We start from the raw sequence: 17,783 nt of genomic DNA, 5'->3' as shown, positions 1-17,783 counted from the left end.
CTCGTTTCCCGTGCTCGGGCTAACTCCTATCCCAAGCACAATGCAATATGCATGACATGCATGAATGCAACTAATATACAACCTATCATGCACAATGCTATGAGATGGCATACACAATGCACGATGTAACAAGGCATACGCAATGCTCTAACATACAACCTAGCATACGCAACGCTATGAATCGAAATGGCATACACAATGCATAATGGACTTACACCAACATAAGTGGACCTCAACCACACTCACATCAGTAGCCATTAGATGAAAAATGAGACTCTCGAAATACGTGCACGCATGCACGCAAACCGAGGACCGAACCTAAGGCATAGTATGCAACTCTAACAAGGCATGGAAAGGCATGAAATGTGGCACATAAACATGTAATTCCAGCGCTGAAATATGATACAAAGCAGTCCCGAAACATGGAAACATGGCACCCGATGCATGGAATGAACCCCGAAACTCAAAACTAGGCACACGGAATGACTTACAGCTATACAAAGCATGCATTATTTGATCATGAAGCATGAAGACAGATACAAGACAGTCCCAAAACATGCATATTTCCAGTTTATAACAAGTCTCAAAAATGAACACAAATAGGGCTAATCTATCATGCAAAAATGGCCCTAAAAGAGAGATTAAACACAAAGGGACAGAGGCTGGCCCCAAATGGCAAAGAGCCCTTCAACAAAGTTGAATAAGGGCTCAAAAAAAGGTACTTTACAGTTTACATCAAGCCACGAAAATAATCACAAATAAGGCCAAACTATCATGCAAGAAAAGGCCTAAAAGAGGGGTAAAGAGACAAGTGGCAGCTGCTGTTCCCAAACAGAGGAGAGCCCTTCAACAATGTTGAATAGGGGCTAAAAACAAGTTATTTTACAGTTTATGACCAAGTCCAAAACAACTCACAAGTAAGCCTAAAATACTATGCAAAAATTGGCCTAAAATAGAGATAAAGAGGCAAGTGGTAGTAGGAGACCTCAAACAGCAGGAGGTCCTTGATCAAACATGAAAAGGGGCTCAAAATATGACTATTTATAGTTTGGGTTGGAGCCAAAAAAAGCTAGCAAGTATGGCTTAGATACAAAGCAAAATAAGGCAAGAAAGAGGGAAAATGGGACTCACCCTTGTAGAACCAAGCTTCAACAACTTTTGGGCCAAGTTTGGGAGCTCTTCACCTCTGGAAAGCAATCTCAAGTTGCTGGAATGGAGTGTAGATTGATAGGCTAGGAGTTGATGTAGAAATGGCCAAGAACCAAGGTATTTTGAAGCTTGGATGAGAGGGATAGAGAGAGATGTGTATACCAAGCTCAAAACAATTTTTCTAACCTTCAAACAAGGAGCTAAGGGTCTGGTTTTATAGAGGAGAGGAGTGGAGAAAAGGGGGGGAAAATGAAATTCAAATTTCCCCCCAAAAGAGCCCCCCTCGAATACAGGATCTGGGGGGAAAAAGAGGGCATATCTGTAAGGAACCAGGTGAGGGGGTCATGGCCGGCCAGGTTTTGAGGGTTTAGGGGGTCGGCCAGCCACTCCCCATGGCCGGCCGACCAAGGGTCAAAAGGGGCAATGACAATTGCTGGTCGGCCACCTCATATTGGTGGCCTCCCATGCCTGCACAACATAACTATGTGGTTCAAACCCGGAGAATGTGAACCAGGAGAAAGAAAAACCCATTTTTTAGAGGGGTTCAAAAGGGTCAGGCACAATTACTGGTCGGCCACCAAATATTGGTGGCCTCCCAGGTGTGTACAACACAAATATGGGGTTTAGGGTTCAAGAAAGTGGCCCCGGGGTGGTCAACATTGGCTTTCAAGTGAGGAAAACGGGCGTCGGAGAGCGATGAAGAAACAAAGCTGGCTTTTCAGAACAATTGCTGGCCTCCCATCCTCCTATAAGCTTCCTAACTATGAAAATAAGGTCTCCACCAAAAATGAATCAAAACGGATGCAAAATGGAGGTACGGGGACCGAAACGCGCGGGTCAGGGCCCCGAAAATGGGCTGTTAAGCACCAGAGGTGGCATTCGACCACGAAGTTGGTCTCTCGGGCCACAATGTCCCCCAAAAGGGAGTAAATAAGGTGCATACCAAAAATCGGAGCAAACGGAGGTGGTTTGGTGGTCCTGAATCGAGGCACACGGCCGTCGGCTCCGAAAAACCAGAAACCGGGCTCCAAATGGAAAAAATGGCCTACGACCACGAAACGTAGCCTACGGCCACTGAGAGATGGTCTATGAGACCTCTCTCTCCCTTTGGGAAGTGAAAACAGAGAAAACAGAGCCTGGTTCGCAAACCGAGGCAAGGCACGAAAGAGTCCGAAAGTTCGAAGGCAAGGCTTGCAGCTGGGACTTTGAAACTTCAGAACGAGCACCACATGCAACATCACCGAGTGCTCAATCAGTGACGTCTAAGTCTTAAGGTCGGTCAAAAATGGGGTGTCTACAACATGGAAACTTGAGGCATTTCATACTTGCTAGTGATGAAATGGATCAAGTTTCCAAGGTCAACCACTACCCTTGATCAATCCATGATAGGGAGGAGGTTTGAGAGTCTTTTATTGTGCATTTATTGAAATTGTACACCTTGGTTCATAGGCCATTATGCAATGAAATTGCATCGATTGATGGCTTACGAATTGAGCTTGCCACTCCTTTGAGCTGTTTGACGATAAGGATGGGTAAGGTGTACAAACATCACCTAAGGATGCCATGTTTGTGCTCTGTATGTTTTCTGTTGCAGCAGGAGGAACCAAGCTTCAGTGGCTGGCCGGCCACTACTTCTGGCCTGCCGGCCACTTTTGTCAAATTGAGCAGCAACTTTTATGAACAAAACAGGGCAAAGGCTGAGGTGAAAAGATGTTCTAACTGTGCAACAGAGGCATTCTGGCAGCAGAACAGTGGGCTTTTGGGGTGGAAATCTGCGCATACATGAGTATTCCTCGCTTCCCGGGCTTGATTAGTTAGCTTAGTTACTTCTTTCATGTTGTACTCATGTTGTAATTAATTAGTTAGTTCCATAGAATAGTTAATTAATTAATTAGTTTTGTAATAACTAACTAGCATAGTTAGTTAATTCAGTTTGTAATAGTTAGTTAATTTGTAGTAATTAGCTTGAGCGAGGGCACAATTGTAATAATGTGTATGTCTTCCAATCCCACGTATTTATCCCTTTTATTTATCTGCTTATGATGGTCAGTTTAGGGCATCATGTTTTGTTTAGCATCTCTTATGCCTTACATCCATTGTCTTGCATGCATTGAGCTCGGCGCATCATTTCGAACTTGCATTGTTAGTTAATACATTCTTTGAATACGTGCTTAGACCACATGCTATCAAATTGATTCATATGCCATATTAGTAGCCGAGCCTAGTAATTGCATATCGCATGTGTTGCATTAGTCACATTACATAGTTAGGATCACACATTTTTCTAACTCTGTCATCTTTTGGGCTTGGAGTATTAGGTGAGCTTTTATTTGCTTTAACATATTGCATGAGTGTGGTTGTTACCATGTCAAAGCATGTTCATTATAAGGCTAAGTGTTTAAGTGATAAACTGTTTAAATACCTGTGGATAAAGGCTAGTTGCTTGAATTGGGATAGTTTGATTAATATACATTTGAGCCCACTTTTTCAAGTGGCACATTCATAAACTCTTTTCAAAAACAAACATGAAATCAAATGTTCAAATTTTTGCAAATTAGTTTATACTTGTGTGTGTCACATAGTAAGTTAGCCTGATAAATCGGAACAAGAGCATATGATGTAAATAAGATTCACATCATGATTAGTAGAAGCCGATCTTTGATCGAGCTAGCGAGGGTGCTCAATTCATGACCTTCCTCTCTCATACCTAAGTTCCTGAGCCGAGACAATCCTGGTGATTACGGACACGTGGCCTTTGGCACAAGTCTCGAGTTTTCTAAATTTCCCAACAAAAAATATTTATGTGGCGACTCTGTATCTGGCAAAGCAGTCCATTTTTGGCATTTTGATTCAAAATCGATTTTCCAAAAGATTTACCAGATTTGGACTCTTTTGTGTTTTCTATTTCACATTGCACTTGTAGAATCAAATTCAGAACCACGGGAGTCCAAACTATAGGGCTTATCATCTTCTAAAAGGAGCACGAAAAGTCGAGCTACAGTTATAAGGAAGTTTCTGAAATACGGTTGGTAACAAGTAATGATAATTTTTTTTTTTTTTTTGTTCTCTTTTGTCTCTTCACTTTCTCTATGTGATTGTTCAGACAGCATTCTCATCTAACTGGATCATCGAAAGGTCTACGGGGAAAGAACTTCTCCCATTTCGGAACCTTCTTAATGGACTTATTGCAGGTTCAGCTTGAAGGGCGCAGTCCAGCCGATCCGCAGAGTACTTGGATTAGTCTGACCCACCCAACCAGCCAAATAGTATTGTCATCTTCTATGATTGAAATTTTCATAAGTTGAAAGTGAATAAAATTTGTGAATAGATTAACGTGTTTGAGTTGGAGATGGACTTTACAAAATTTGTTTGTGTGTGAGTTTTGGTGAAGGAAAGCAACGCGGGGTGGTGGTGCTAAGAAATTTTAAAACCCGTTAATCTATTCACAAATTTTAGTCACTTTCAACTTATGAAAATTTCAATCATAAAAGACTTATATGAAGTGGGATTGATACAATCTGATTAGATTTTGTAAATTTTAAAAAAATTAAAATTATTTTGCTTATGGCTTGTTAGTTGGAGCTAATTTAACCCACTAAAAAATAAAACAAAAATGATACATCCCTCTAATTTAGGAGTTCTAAAAGAACACCAATGATGTGGAAAATAAAAAATAAAAAAAATAAGGCCAAAACATCACATCAGATGGTATCCACACACTAATTAGAGCTATTTGAGTTCTTAATTTAGAGCTCCCAATCTTTTTTCAAAATAAAATAGACTAAAAAGTGAATAGGATAAAATGTAACATTCAAATGGAACTTTTGGAATCAGGTTAAAATAGTAACAAAGCCAAAAAATAAGACTAAAAAAGTTCTCAATGGTTATTCTTACTATTGTTGGGGGGTTGGTACAGAGTAGCAGTAAAAATCAAAATTTATTATTTTGTCAAACTATGTGCCAAATTTGGCACAAAGTTTGGTAATGTTATAATTCGTTGGGGGTTTAGTACACTGTAGTAGGAAAAATCAGAATTTATTATTTTGCCAAACCATGTGTCAAATTTGACACAAAGTTTAGTAATGCTATAATTTGTTGGGAGGTGATACATAGTAGAAGAAAATATCAGAATTTATTATTTTGTTGAATCATGTGCCAAATTTGACACAAAGTTTGGCAATGCTGTAATTTGGCAACTATTTTGGCATGCAATTGGAGCTTTTTGTTGGGTTCAAATTGTTATAAAATAGCAATAGCAACCATTATAGTAACCCCATCGCAGTTGCTCTTAACATGATATATGTGAACTTCTATCCTTAAACCATGTGAACTGGTGTTCTCTTCCATGTTTTGATGAGGCAGAAAAATTCACATTTTATTGGCATGTGAACATTCCCAGGTCTCTTCTCAATCATTATTGCCACATTGACAGGAAAATTTGGGAACCTACAAGAGCAATGTTCATGGACAAAATGTATAAAAGCATATTCCATCTATAATTTGATTAAGGGCACTGTTTCATTTATTTTATTATTATTATTATTTATTTATTTTAGATTTAAATAAAGCAATCCCGTTTTGTGTTTTTTTTAAGGGTTTATATTAAATTCTTAATTTATTATAATAAAACTCGTCATTTTGCATCTTGAATTAAATCTCTAATTTATTGAAACAAGAAGTTGAACCGTATGCGTTATGTATTTTTGTTTAGAGATAATTGTTGAAAAGTCCAATCGAATGAGGATATAACATTAGGTCATGTAAATTATTTATTTATTTATTTTTTTATTTTTATTTTTTTTTTTTGTGAGAGATCCACCCTTTTTGAAATAGTTTGTTGAGATGTTCCCTTTTTTTCTCAAATATATTTTATTTCCAATTTTACCCATTAATTTATCTATTAACTTTTTTTTATCTGTTGATTTTTTGTTAACTATCTGTTCAAATTATTTTCCTATCTGTTCAAAAATTTTCCTTATCTGCTCAATTTTTTTCCTATTTGTTCAATTTTTTTACCCTACCTGTTTAATTTTTTTTAATCTTTTCAATTCAAATTTATTTTATTTGTTTAAATATTTGTCCAAATAAATACACAAAATTTTCATATCTATTGAAATTCTCATTTTTAACTTATCTTTTCAATCTCATTTTGAACAAATCATATTTTCTATTCAATTTTTTCACTTATCTGTTCAAATATTTTTATCTATTTAAATTTTTTTATCTATTCAAATCTTAAACATGTTCAAATCTTGTTATCTATATATCTGCAATTCTTGAACAAATCTATTTATCTAACATTTTTTTAAAAAAAAAATTTGTTGCAGTATGTTTCTCCATCATCATCATCATCATCATCATCAACAACAACAACAACAAATAAATAAATCTAAGATAAAAAAAAAAAAAAAAAAAAAAAAGGAGCTCTCTGTTGAAATTTACTAAATGTATTTTCCTCATATATTGAATTCTTGTTCAATTCGAGTACTCTGAAAGCACTGCTGAACATGTACTCAGTCTTTAATCCAGAGCAACCATCTCTTGAAAACTTAAATCAAGAACAATCGAACCAGAACGAATATACAAGCAATCACAACAACAACAATATATCTAGTATGATTTTTTTTTAACAAAACTAGAAACATAGATATACAAAAGAGAGAGAGGGAGGGAGAGAGAGAGAGAGAGAGAGACGCCGATTTGGAAATTGAACTTCGCCAGTGGTGCAAAATCCTAACCCTGGAGAGAAAGATGAGGAGTGAGAGAGAAAGAGAGAGAGAGAGATCGTGGGGAGTGCGAAACTTGAACTTGAACTTGAACTTCGTCGTCATCTTCTCGTCGTTGAACAGCTCAACCCGTTGTTGAACAGCGTCGCCTACTCACCATCTTTGATCGAATAAAAGAGATACTAAGGAGGGAGGAAGTGAGAGAGAGAGATCTGAGGAGAGAACAAAACCTCAAATCTCTTCATAGTCGATGGTTGAACAGATCTGAGACGTCGACAGCTCGATGATGAGGAAGAGAGAAAAGAGAATAAAGAGAAAAGAAAAAAAAAAAGAAAGGTGGGGAGGAGAGAGAGAAAATGAGAGGGTTTGATCTCCCCAAACACTAGTACTTGAGCGACGGAGCTCTTCTATCTGCACCGTTATCTGCACCGTTACAATAGGAAGAGCACGAGACAGAAAATGATGTGAGAGAGAGAGAGGAAGCGATGATGTGAGGTTAGGGTTTGGTTTTGGTTTGGAAACAATATATATGTGGGTATTTTAGTCATTTCGCACAGCCTTGTCCTTATGGATATGATAAATTAGCGCCGAACCTTTGGGCAAAGAAAATACTAGATTAGATTTTTCGCCCGAGTGCCCTTTTATTTAATATGTAATTTTTTGTACATGTTATGTATTTTTGTGGCAAATATTATACAATTTTTTTGATAGAATTACTAGAATTTATGGTTCAAAAGTAGAGTTACACATTTTGTGATAATGTTACGTATTTTATGATTAAAAAATGTTTGAATAAAAAAAATATGTAACTTTAACTTACTTTTTGAATTATAAATTGTTCTAACTAATTCAAAAATTACATAACATTTGTGACAAAAAAATCCGATAGATATAAAAAAAAATAGTAAAATGGGTCAAAACGACGTAATTTCTAAATTGTCTTCATAAAAAATAGTAAAAATTGCATAACATTTCTGAATTGTCTGCATAAAAAATAGCCAAAACAACGTAATTTAATTATTCATTCTTTTTCTAACAGGAACCTATAGTTAAAAGTAAAAGACACTCGGTCTAAAAGTCCAAATTTTAATTTTGTTTACCCAAAGGTCTAGGCTCTAAAACACTTTGTCCAACAAGATAAGCTCAAGCAAAATGACCAAAATGCCCTTCCTTATATATATATAGTTCCAAACCCTCTCTCACGTAGCTCTCTCTCTCTCTCTCTCTCTCTCTCTCTCTCTCCTCCGCCAGTCCTAAACTCTTTCTCACTCAGACCTCTATCTCCCTCAGCGTCACTCGTCGCCATCTCTCTCCTCCATCGATCTCTTCACTGCTGATCACATCACCTCTACCACCACAACCACCATCAATGGCGACAACCACCATCGGCGGCAACAACCGAACCCCTTATCTTCCTAACTAAGGGCAGTGATGGCGCACCAGTAGAGTCCTTAAATCTAGTTCGTCATCAGTTGGTAGGGGTGGAGGTGGATGATCTAGATTCTGATCAGGATAAATAGAGGTGAGGTTTGAAATCCATAGGAGATTACAGATCAATCAAGAGTAAAAGTAGAGAGCTTCGATGGGGACAAAATGACCTCCTCTCTCTCTCTCTCTCTCTCTCTCTCTCTCTCACACAGACCTAGGAGTAGAGAGCTCTGGTAATCCCTCTCCCTCTCTATCATATGTATATATATATGCATATAGATTTGCATGTATATATGTGTATGCCATTGATTTCGTTTCCATCTTCATCTGATTCAACAATTGATTATATAGGAGGAAAATTCGAGTACATAGAAGTGGTTGTGGAATGATCTGCTCTCTCTTTCTGTATATGTATATATATCATCATATGAGAATTTTTTTTTTTTTTTAGGGTTTAGTTGTTGTTGTTGTTGTTGATGATAATGAATCTGTGGCGTGATGATGATAAATCTTTCTTCTTCTTCTTGTTCAGGTCTATTCAAAAACGATTTAGATATGTTCAAATATGTTCAAAATGGCTCAAATCTGTTCAAATCTGTTAAAAAAATGGTTCAAACATGTTTAAATTTGTTCAAAATGGCTCATATCTGAATTTTAAACAGATGGCATTTCACATAGATAGATTTTGAACAGATATAATCAAAATTTCAAAAGATAAAATTTTGGCAAATAGAATTCAGGAAAAAAATGAACAGATAATAAAATTGAGATAGATAAATTTAAACAGATAAATGAAACAATTGAACAGATAATAAAATTTAGACAGATATTTGAACAGATAAGGGAGGAAATTGAATAGATAGTCAAAAAAATTTAAATAGATAAATACAAAATTTGAACAGATAGATATAAATTTGAACAGATAGTCAACGAAAGTTAACAAATTAAAAATAGTCAACAGATAAATTAAGGGGTAAAATTAGAAACAAAATGTTTTCCAAAACTAGCAAAAAGATTTCTCACCAAACTATTTTACAAATTATGGACTTTTCACTAACAAAATATATATATATATATATTGAATCTAATACTTTATATCCTTCTTACTTTAAATTTTTCAACAATTAACCCAAAATAAATTGGGTTACAAACTTACATGACCAAACTTTGTCTCTATATGACCACACTCCATCTTTAGCATGCCGCCCAACTCAAGGGGTACAACACTAGGAGTGACTAGAAGTTATTGGTTTGCCCAAGTAGCTTTACAATATTGATACATCCCTCAAAAATTAGAATTTTAATTGAGTTCTAGTGAGATGAAAAGCTAAAAATAAAATAAAAAAAAAAAAAAAAAGAGCGCTAAAACATCACATCAGATGGGTCTTATCCTTCTAATTTGAGAGCTCTAAAAGAGCAATAATGATGTGGAAAAAAAAAAAAAAAACCAAGGCCAAAACACCATATCATATGGGACCTACACACTAATTAGAGTAAGGATGGCAATTTGAACTCGGCCCGATGGGGAGCCGACCCCCCGACCCCGATTTGAGCGGTTTTTCTCCAAAAAATATCTGCAACGGGACGGGGATGGTATTCAAAATTCAATCCCCGATTAATTTCGGGCCGGGGACGGGGATAAGTGTTTCAGCCCTGTACCCGGTCCGTCCGCGGCCCGGTTTGTCCCCGAAGTGAAATTACTATTTTACCCTTTGTATATATATAAACCAAACCCCTCTATACTTTACTCCTCTGCCTAACGCGTCTCTCATCCCTCTCTCCCTCAGATTTCTCTCTCTTAGTGTCTCACTTCTTATCATCATCATCATCCAGGACAGATCGGAACAGATCTGAATAGACCCGTCGAGCCTCCACCACCACATCCTCTGCCGCCAATCTGAACAGCACCGCCTCTGCCCGTCCTCCGCCGCAGATTTCGACATCATTCCCTCCTTCGTCGCAGTACCACTTCTATCCGGCCTCCGTCGCAAGACCGGTGTTTGACCTAAACAATGGCATATGGCTTGAGCCGGCCGGTGCGCCAGTTGATCTGTGAGAAAAGCAAAGCAGATCTGTGTTGATGATGATTATAGAAAAGCAAAGCAGATTAGTGCGGCAGTTCATCATCACTCAGATCTGTTTTTTTTTTTTTTTCTTTTCAAGTTATTGATGATGATGATAGATACATATATATATATATATATATGTGTGTGTGTGTGTGTGTGTGTGTGATGAACAATTTCAGATTTTTTTTTTTTTTTTTATAAGTTGTTGATGATGATTGTTGATGATGATGAAGAAACAGATTTAAAAAAAGAAATTCGTTGTTGTTTCTGTGTTGAACAAAAAAAAACAAACAAACAAACAAACAGGTCGGGGATCTTTCGGGGTCAGGGAAACCCAATCCCCGTTAGGGAGCGGGGGCGGGGGGGTGATGGCATCCCTGCTGGGGATCAGGGGTGGGGACGGGAATTTTTTTGCCTTCGGGGATCGGGGACGAGGAGGGTGATCCCCGGCCCTGCCCCGGCCCATTGCCATTCCTAAATTAGAGCTATTAGAGCTCTTAATTTAAAGCTCCTGATATTTTTTTCTTAGAGCTATTAGAGCTCCTCCAAAATATTTTTGGGTAGCTTTATGTGACGTTCCATATATAATGGGTGTTTGGAAATTTGTTATTTTAGTATGCTAAAATTTTTGTGTTTGAGAAGATAGATAGATTTTTTTGTTTCTCGGCTAGATAGGATGTTTGTGAGAAAAAATAAAATAAAATGATTATAAATTTGATATGATATTTTATCTTATTAACTATTTTAACATATTTTATCTTTTTGTAAATTTTAACTAAAAAAAGACTAAAATTTAACTTGCCAAACATTCCCATAATGTGATTGTTGAAATGGTAGAACTTATGATTATGTATTAAGTAATTTGAAAAACATAAAAATTTATAATTAATCGTAATGTCCCAAAATCAACAAATAATTTTTCGCTGTATCACTCCAAATCCCCATTAGTTACTGGTAACACAGGTACCAAAAGATAGTTCAAAAAAAAAAAAATCAAATACGAAAAACTGAATAAAACAAATTAAAAAAAAAGGACATTACAAATAAAATAATGCAATCCCAATGGGATTCAAAGATAGTTCCAAAAAGCTGAATAAAACAAATTAAAAAAGGACATTGCAAATAAAATAATGCAATCCATATGGATTCAATTCAACCAAAGCAATTGACGTGACTATTATAAATTGAAAAATATTATAATTTTATCTTTATTAATTTAAAAATTATTTAAAATTTTTATTTTTTTATTTAGATTTATTCTATACACAAATCTTACACCACATAAATTCATTTACAACCATACAATCATTTTTTGGAATAAATTTTAAAAAATTAAAAAGTAAGTACCTAAAATTATTCTTATAAATTAGAATCAATGACCTACAAATTAAAGAACAAATTATTAAAAATTTGAATTGTGTCAATCACATTTATAATTGATATGACTCATAATACATAAAGTTTATGTTTGGTTCAAAAATTTAAGAAGGAATTTAAAAAATAAAATAAGAAAAATGTGAATAAATATCTTTCACTTAATTTCATACATTTTTTTTTTTTTTCAAATTCTTCTCTCAATTCATGAACCAAATACAGTCTAAATAAATAGGCCCACATGCATCCATGGTTCAAATGGCCGAGCACGTGATGAACGACGGGTGGGGATTCTATTTGAACTCAAAATATGTCTTAGTACATCCAATTTAAATTCATAAATTTTAATTCTTATTATATCGTAATATAAATTTACTAATAAAGACAATACATATTAAACCCTCAAAAATAAAAATAAAATAATAATTTCTCATGATATATTTTAATTAGTTATTCCTATTCAAATCTCTATATCTTCTTTCCCAAGAGATCAAAGTTATTTCTTCTTTTTCTTCTTCTTCTTCATCCTCCCTCCAAAACTCCAATCCACCCTACCAAAACTCACCATCGTCATCAACATCATTTTTTATTATTTTGAAATCCTAAACCCTAGAAAAAAAAAGTCTAAACAAAATCAAATAATGTATGAGAGTAATAATCAAAATATTAAAAGGAGGTAAATATTCATATAAAGGGGTTTCACAATTTTTGTAGAACACCATCAATTATTTTCTATATCGTTTTTTTTTTTGACAAAAATTAAAGGGCCTAATAGTTAGATTAACAATAACATATTATTGAAGTTGTTCTTATTTTATCATTTAAATAGTACATTATTTGACAATTACTCTTTCTCGTTAATGCGTGATACTTATATTGTCACGACCCAATCTCGGCAAGACAACCCCCGCCAAGAGGGCGCACTTCAATGCTATAACACCTGTACACAATAATCACCTGTATAATTCTTATATCACATCACTACCCCCCAAAATAAATCATACTTTTCATGAATCCATCAATACATCCAACTTCACAAGCAAATATTTACAATCAACCTACTTCATAAAACAAAGGATAAAACTACATCAAAGGTATGAGACTCTATGGTTCATACAGTTGGTCCTTCACCAAAATAGCATATCATCCTATACAATTTATATACATACATGCATACACATACAAATCTCCCGCGTCTCTCTTTTTTCCTTCGATAAACACGTTTGACACGCGGCCTCACTTTTGCGTCATTGGCCGACAAAAGTAAGCCTCGATTAACGCTCGCCTCGGCTCTCTCTCCCTCTTTGTCTTCTTCTCTTTTGCCTTCTTCTGAATCAGTATCTTTCGTCTTCTACTTAATCACTCATTTCTCCTTCTTCTTCATCATTCTCTTCCAGCTCATTCTTCTTCATCACTCTCTTCTGTTCCTTCTTCCTCATTGAGAGAAAAAAAGAGACTGAACGGAGGAGGCCAAAACTCAGTCTGTTCTCTGCTATTTCTCTGCAACTCAAACCTCTCACCTCTAATCCATAGCCTCCTCATCTCGTCCCCTTACTCTGTTTCCGGACCTAAACGATCCCATAAATTCTGCTGGGCCGAGTGCCCCTGCTCCTACTTTTACTCCTCTTAATTTTCCTATGCTATCCGTCGAGCAAATAATGGTCACTTAATCTGATATTGAGGCCAACTAGTATACGCTGAAATCATGTGTAGAGACCATGACTGCGGTCACTAACTTGTCTCACCGGCTACAGAATAGAACAAGTGAGGTACAACAGTTGAACTCCCAACTCTCTTTGCTCCAACGCATGTACAAAGATGCACGAGCAGAGATTTGCACGCTGAAGTCAGAGAACAAAGAGTTGAAACGGAAGGCCACCATCATGGCCCGATTTGGAGCACCTTCGTACTTTGCTTTTGACGGCCAGCAGGGAGTCAACCCTCTCGATGGTCCTGTAAGCGCTAAGGCAGGGCCTTCAAGGGTCGACAACTAAAAGAGAAAAAGCTTGGCAGTAGAGCCGAGTAAGTGAATTTGGCATGTGGCCGTCACCGGAGAAGAAAGAAGAACAAGATCCCTTTTTCTTTTTCTTTTTTTGAGTTTGTTTTGTTTTTCTTTTTTTTTTTCTTTTTTTTTTTTTTTTGGAGTCTCTGTAATCGAGGATGTCCTCCCCTGACTGCAACAAAAAAAGGTTTTCATGTTCACATGAATCAAATATGCTTGTACTCACCAATATGCTATGATCAAAAATTACATTTCCCTTATAGCATAAAAAAAATTACAATAACTCTTAACTTCAATACTAAACTTGTTAAACACGCACATTCCAGTCTTCTTTAATCATCGAAATTCCAAAATAACCTTTAGTTCCTATAATACTATATTCTCACAAATCATTATACTTGTACTCACTAATATTTCCTTATAATGTGAAAGAGTTCCCCAATAATTCTTGGTTCTTAGCCTCAATACTACACTTATTAAACATTCACATTCCGGTCCTCTTATAAGCATCAAATCCCCTACAACTCTAAATTCTTGGTTTTAATACTTAAATCTATTACACAAACACATATATATTCCCAAATGCACAATTTATCACTTACTTATTAGATGAATGCAACTTAAATCCGTTCTAAAAATTCGTATGCTCAATGGACACGTGTGTGAGATATTATCCTGGCTCTGATACCAAAAATTGTCACGACCCAATCTCGACAAGGCAACCCCCGCCAAGAGGGCGCACTTCAACGCTATAACACTTGTACACAATAATCACCTGTATAATTCTTATATCACATCATTACCCCCCAAAATAAATCATACTATTCGTGAATCCATCAATACATCCAACTTCACAAGCAAATATTTACAATCAACCTACTTCATAAAACAAAGGATAAAACTACATCCTAGAGTGACCCTAAGCAAAACCCCAACTACCGGATGTTCACATTTGATCCTCTAGAAACTCTAATCTTCCAAGTTGAGGCGAGCCACACAAAAGTCTAGGAATCTGAAAAAATATTAATTAAAAAAAAAATGAGCTAGAGCCCAATGAGTATACCAATCCCATGGAGTTATAAAGCTTGCTCCTTCCAAATTGGGTTCAAAATAAGATAATAAACACAAGAGCTTGATTGGACTGAGATTTATAAAAATTGAGAAAATTTTGCACAAACCGTTATTAAGATTTTTCCAAAGAATCTCATAATGCAAGAAAAATACATTTGAATAAGGAAAGTAAACGAAAATACAACTTTTCAATACATTAAGATTTCATGTCCATCATATGAACCACTACATAGCCTTAGGGTCGCGTTACCGCGCAACTTAGGTGGTGATCGTACCGTTACCCAAAACATAACCATAGGAACATAACTAATGTCATCGTAGCACTTCAATTCTCATTTCAATGTTTCGGTCCCCAGGACCCCTTATGTACAACGACCCTTATGGTCCTTAAAACATTTCGGTCCCCAGGACCCCAAAGCATTTCGGCCCTTGTGGCCCCAAAGGCTATATTCGGTTATATGATCAATAAAAATAAATACTCTCGCATGGCGTTTCATTATCATTTACTCATCATCATCATAAACTTTGAAAGACTCAACTTGAATAAATACTCATAAAAAAAATTAGTGCTTCATTATACAAATGAAATCATATATTTATTTAAGCTCAATATTTGACCTCAATAAATTTATAGATTTTCTTCTTATACATATATCATGATAAAATGTATTACTTCCTTTAATTCAAAAATATTTTCAAACTTTGTATTAAAAATAGAGATAAGGTAAATTTTCATGATAAGTATACTCACCTCCAAAATAGCAAAAGCATAGATTTGAAACTCTACGGATTAATTCCCAAGAGGTGTAGAGACGCCCTCTTTCAATCCTAACAATTAGTAAATAGGATCTAAAATTAAGGAAAAGCTTTCAATGAAAATTACAACATCTACAAAATTGATCCTAAATAAGACATGCTATAGAATGACAAGCTAAAAAACTCCTCCAACTTCAAGTCACCCAAAAAACTTCTTATCCAATCTCCACAACACCCATCCTTTGTACATTTTTTGAGTTATTAACCTTTTTAAATATGAGCAATGGTAGAGGGCTCAAATTCTGTGGCTCAAATGTGGCTCAAATAGCCAAAACGACGTCGTTTTGAGTACAAAACAACATCAAAATGGCCAAAACGACGTCGTTTTGGCCATTTGAGCCACATTTGAGCCACAGAATTAGGGCCCCCAAACATTTTTCTTTAAATATCCAACCAATTTATATACACAACACCACCATCAATTAAACCACAAAAGTCAAAAATCAGCATTTCCATAAACTCAACAACTTAGGTAAAACCACTTCAATCATTAATAAAATTCCTCCAAAATCGTTTATAGAACATAAAGATACCCAATCCACCATTTATCAAATCAATTTCAACATATAAATTTCCTAACACCAAAATCCCCAATTTTTACATCACATTCAAACCTAGATTAACCCAAATCTCAATCTCCAAAACAACCATCAAATTGATCATTAAACCAATAATTTCATGAATATAATAATTCCAACACTCTTCTTTCTTTGTTTTATAAAACACAAATTAAAGCTATAAAGCCCTTTTAAAAATATTTACATGTAAGAAATTTAAATCAAAATCAAACAAATTTTTGATTCTCAAATATAAATTATAATTTATTCCCAAATTGTCCAAATTTAGATTTAATTCATATTCTTTATATCAAACCCACAAATCTTTAAAATATGAATTAAACTTTCAAAATTCTTGAAAACTTTATGATGTATGTAAAAATAGAACCCAATTTCATTATCAATAGCAAAAATCAAACTTAACTATGAATTACACAAATCAATTTCTTAGAAATTCAACTTAACTCAATTCTTGATCAAAAACTTAATTTATGATCATAGATGTTTCAAAATGTGTTTAAATTGAATAAAACTTTTAAATTCAATTACATGCATGGATTAAACAAATTCCTAGTTTTCATAATAAAATCGAAACTTCCTTTAATTCCAAAATCAACTCTCAAATTTCATGAACTCATGATTTTTATAACTTTTTCTTCAAAGTCATTTATATACTCCATTGCATGGATCCAATCTTCAAACATTTTTTGTTGCATGTAATTTATAGAACTCAATTTAAGAATGATTCTCAAAATTGAACCCAAATTTAACAAATTTAAGAAATCATAACTCACATTCTTCAACCTAACTTGATTTTAGATGCAAAAATCCAATTCCTATCAATTTATATAATTAATCTTCAGATCTTCATTTTTAATCCTCTCAAAATCCATCTTGAATCAATTTATGTCTAGATTATTTAAACTATACTAGAATGAGGATGAAATTTCTTACCTTAAGATGATTTTTTCACAATTTTTAGCTTGAATTTTGATACCCCACAAAACCCTCTTCTCCTTTGTTCTTCCTTCAATTCTCAAGCCTTGAGTTCCTTCCTCTCTCTCTCTCTCTCTCTCTCTCTCTCTCTCTCGGCCTCTCTCTTATCCGGCTCAAATTCTCTCTTCCTCAATGTTAAAGAATGAATTCAATGGGCTCTATCTAATACAACGTATATACAATGAATAGACACACAAACAGCCTTCTTTTCACACTCAGATTTTCTCAACACACACACACCCACATACACACCCAATTCTAGATTATTCTACAATTTAATGTATGATCAAAATTAATTTAATTAAGCAACACTTAGTCTTAATAAATCTTAATTAACACATAATTAAATCAATCATGACTAATCACAAATCCCGCTTAATTTAATTAGACTAATTTGACTTCTTTTAGAGCCCAATTAATTATATTTGAATTTATTAATCTAAATTAGAATTATTTTTTTTTTAATCAAACTCCCAAAAAGCTCCAAATATTAAATTAAACTTATTGCCATCATCAATTTTGATTTCTCAAACCATTTAGACCTTCAATTTCTAATCAGACTCCAAATTTCCGTCAATAAATTACATATTCAAATTAG

The 17,783-nt window shown here is 34.9% G+C and overlaps 1 long non-coding RNA gene across 1 annotated transcript; it reads right to left on the bottom strand.

Annotated features, from left to right (window-relative positions):
* Positions 1-13,819: 13,819 nt before the first annotated feature.
* Positions 13,820-17,308, bottom strand: LOC145797211 (uncharacterized). Its single transcript, XR_014338455.1, has 2 exons — positions 17,144-17,308; positions 13,820-14,757 (listed from the first exon to the last, which is right to left on the bottom strand). It is a non-coding gene; the product is annotated as an uncharacterized LOC145797211 (long non-coding RNA).
* Positions 17,309-17,783: the final 475 nt, after the last annotated feature.

The sequence above is a fragment of the Camellia sinensis genome, chromosome 8 (genome assembly GCF_055761805.1).
Source record: "Camellia sinensis isolate YWXY chromosome 8, ASM5576180v1, whole genome shotgun sequence".
Lineage (NCBI taxonomy): Eukaryota > Viridiplantae > Streptophyta > Magnoliopsida > Ericales > Theaceae > Camellia > Camellia sinensis.
This window is presented reverse-complemented; position numbering and strand designations above follow the sequence as displayed.